Here is a 4,387-nt window from a genome sequence, read left to right as displayed (position 1 = left end):
GGGCAAAACAATATGATGAAAGACATGGTATTATAAATAAACAACCGCATTTATCTAGAGATTATTCTCCTTGTGATTACTGCGAAAAGAGTGATCATCCAACCCATCTATGTTTCAAGAGGTGTTTTGATTCAGATCGTAATATAGCATATACTGGTACACATGACAACACTACTAAAGAAGAAAATTGTGGAGTTATTTTATCTCTTCGAAAAGGATACTTCATGTTCGTGATGGATCTCTTTTTATTATTGATTCTAGTTCTTTGGGAAACATGACATACAATTCCCAATGGTTACTTAATTATCATTCTATTCCTATCAAGAAATTAGTTTATCTTGTTGATGACACAAACTACCAAGTCAAAGGTATAAGTGATTTATATCTCGGTACTCTTTCTTCAACAAGAATTTTGCATGGAGTTTTACATGTCCCAAATCTACAAAGGAATCTTCTTTTAGTTGCAAGACTTGTGGATCTTAGTCTCTTTGTTGATTTTGACCATACCAAGTGTCGCATTGAGGAAGATGGCCAAACCATCGTTGTTGCTCCTAGATGGTAATCTTTTGGAATTATTTTTAAATGAAGATGTTGCAAATGCTGTTACAGCTCCTGGCAATCTTAACACCAAAATATGGCATCATTGCTTTGTTCGCTTTGATTTTTCAAAGCTTATCGATCTTTATGAGCATTACCTTGTTCAAGGTATGGAATGCAAAGCTCGTCCTCATATGGATATTTGTGAATATTGTGCACTTGGAAAGCATTTTCACTAATGCTTTTCCATTTCCACCACAACTTATTCTAGAGATTTTCTTGATCTTATTCTAGATATCTCATGACTTTTATTGATGACTTCTCAAGATACACCACATTTTTTCTCTTGTGACACAAATCAGAAGCTTTATCATCTTTTAAGCAATATCAACAAGCTGCAGAACTTCATACTAGTCGTTGCATCAAGAAACTTTGCAGTGATAATAGTAAAGAATACGTATTTCAAATGATTTTGATGTGATTATTGTAAAATCAAGGTATTTATCATGAATATATGGTTCCCTACTCTCCTCAACAGAATGGTATTGCTGAACTTTAAAATAGGACTATTCTCAATGCCATGCAATGTATGCTCATTCTTTCTAGCTTATCTCGATGTTTTTGGGCTGAAGTAATCTTAACAACTGTATTTGTGCAAAATCATCTTCCTACAACTGCTCCTTCTGGTAAAATACTAATCACTACTTGGATAGGTGAAACTCCTTCTATTTCATATTTTCAAACTTTTGGATGTATTATATACATGTACCCAAAGAGTCTCACAAAAAACTCGATCCCCCTAGTGAGCTCCCAGTTTGAAAGTTCTTTTCATTGGATACTCAACATTTTCTAAGGGATAGAAGTTTTATGATCCATCTTCCAAGAAGGTAATCATAAGTCATGATGCTATTTTCAATTAGCAACTTATGGGCAACACATGGTCTCGAGAGGATGCTAGGCAGATATGATCACTAGAAGATGTTTTTGATACAAAGTCATAACTCACTTCTTTTCCTTTTCTATATGATGATGAACCTCCTTCATGGGATAATATTGACTGTTCAAATCAGGATTCACAATCTGCACCTATTATTTCTTTGATGATGACCTCGGCATTGACCTTTATGTTGATCTTTCAATTGATAATGAGCATGGTACATGACATGTTTATGATGTTGATATTCTTGAGAATACTCTCAATATTTGTGACGACCTTGTCTCTTATAGTGATGCCATGTCATCCCCACAAAAGGAACAATGGCAAGAGGCCATGGAAGCTAAGTATGAATCTCTTCTCGCTAAAGGTACATGGGTTCTAACTAAGTTACCACCTGGACATACTACTATTAAATGCAAGTGGGTTTATAAGACTAAAACAAAAGCAGATGAACATTTGACAAATTCAAAGCAAGGCTAGTTGCCAAAGGTTTCTCACAAATTGCACGAGTTGATTATTAAGAAACTTTCTCACTTGTTGTTCGTATTACAAGTATTTAGGTCTTGTTAGTTTTTCTATTGGGTTTCATTTGGAGGTTTAGCAAATGGATGTAAGAACTACCTTTTTAATGGTGATTCAAAAGAAGAGATATATATGAAGTTACCAGAGTGATTTGTAGTCAAACATAAGGAAATTCTTGCTTGCAAATCTCATCGGTTATGGTCTCAAACAATCTTCACAAGCTTGTGTCAAAAGATTGATCTCTTTCTTATGAAATAAGGTTTTATCTCTTGTTCTTCAAGTCCTGACTTATATGACAAGCATTGTAATGATAGTTTTGTTATTCTTTCTCTAAATGTGGATGATACCATACTTGTTTCTAACAATCTCAACTTCCTTGAACAAGTCAAGAAGGTTTTATCTTCTAGGTTTGACATGGTCGATCCTGGAGACATACACTCATATCTTGATATTTGGATTCAATGCTATCAAGAAAAGGGTGTTTTATTCTTGCATCAAAAAAAATTCATTGAAGATATTATTCAGAAGTTTGTTTTGGGTTCTGCACATCCTACTAGTACTTATTATCTTATGAGCTCTACCAAAAACTCTCGCTTTCTATAGAATGATGGACAATTAGCATTTGAAGTATTTGAAAGGCACTAAAGATTTTGGGTTAGTTTATTGACACCAACAAAACTCTAACTCTCTACATTCACTTCACCTTTTGGGCTATACTACAGATACGGATTGGGTGAGCTCTCACTTATATATGCATTCTACAAGTGAAAATTGTTTCTTTATCAATGGTTGTCTTGTTTCTTGGACTAGAAAGAAACAACATTATGTTGTTGTTTCCACTACCGAAGTTGAATATGTAGTTGCATCTTTATTGGCTCGAGAGTTAGTATGGCTTCGACAAGTTCTCTGAGAAATTGGCCATCCTCCTCTCTCCAACACATCACTTTGATGTGATAACCAAAGTGCTATTAGTCTTGCTAAAGACTATGTTCAACATAACAAGTCTAAATATATTGCAGTACATTATCATTATGTTCGATATGAAGTAAAGAAAGGTACGATCATGATTGAACATTGTCCAAGTGATCAGATGATTACATATATATTCACCAAAGGATTCAATGAAGCATGCTTCACTCTATTTTGCTCGGAACTTAGAGTTGTCTCAACTTCAATCTTTGGGAATTAATCTACCATGACATTGTAGTGCCATTGTACATACTCCTTGTAGGCACCGTACACTTCACATATACACATACACCTCAGAACTCTTGGTTATCTTTGTATATACATATTTAGTTTCAATTTACATGCATGGATTCACTTTACCTGCACACAATAATCCTTCTTGATCATGTTTATAATTTTGTATATAAGAGCTCGAGTTTTTTCCTTATGCTCCCCAAGGGTTTTTTTCATTCATAGCTAGAAACCTTTGTTTGAGTTGGGGTATTAGAGCTATATATAGCTCACCCTATCTAAACTAGGTCTCACCTACATATTTTGTAGATTGTAATCAATATGATGTAGTCTTTGGGAGTATATATGGTGTGTCTCTTCTCTCCCTCTCACGTCTCTACATATCTTCTCTCTCTACATCTCAACATAATGGTGAGTTGTACAACCTTCAAAAATAAATATTTCAATAGGGTATCTAATCTCACTAGATTTGCATACCATTGAACCATTTAATGGAGCCTTTACATTACCATGTGTTCTCTATACACCCGGTGTCTTAACTGAAGGAATACCAAACTCATCATCCAAATGCTCTAAACCACTAGAATCTCTATCAAATCCCAAATGACTAGTAGATGCATCATTACCATCTAACACTTTTTTCATTACGAACTTCTGCAACTCTAAAAGTAGTCAACCATGTAACCAATCCTTTGGAATGCATTAATTTCAACCCTTGCATATTTGCATGTTCAATATATTTATGCCATATTTCAATATCTACATCTACTTACTTTCCTTTAACATACATAGTAGCATTCATTGCAAGAATTCTAGCATCTAAAGTGAACACATGACCAACTCTACTTCCTTTTGCAACCAATCTCTACCTATTATTGTTGATAAACACAGATCTAGAACTAGATCGGCTATGGTGGTTGCGAGTAACACACGATACATTATCAGAATGAAGAATTGTAACTCAAAGGAATTAGGTTCCAAGATAGACTAGATTGGACTCATAAACACAATCTTGAGTGACTCAAATTGATAGTACCATTGAAATGAGTGTCAAGTAAATGCCTTTATAGCTTTTTGCATAGTACCACTTTTCTTCTCTATTCTTATGGGATTTTAGACATCTCTTCCTAGAGCTTCTAGAGCATACATCTTTGTCATTTTTTTGGTTTGTAGTTGTGGAAAATATTGTCT

Source organism: Lygodium microphyllum, unplaced genomic scaffold (assembly GCF_053477565.2).
Source record: "Lygodium microphyllum isolate KBCC unplaced genomic scaffold, Lygodium_microphyllum_v1.1.10 scaffold_31, whole genome shotgun sequence".
Classification (NCBI taxonomy): domain Eukaryota; kingdom Viridiplantae; phylum Streptophyta; class Polypodiopsida; order Schizaeales; family Lygodiaceae; genus Lygodium; species Lygodium microphyllum.
Note: the sequence above shows the minus strand (reverse complement) of the source record.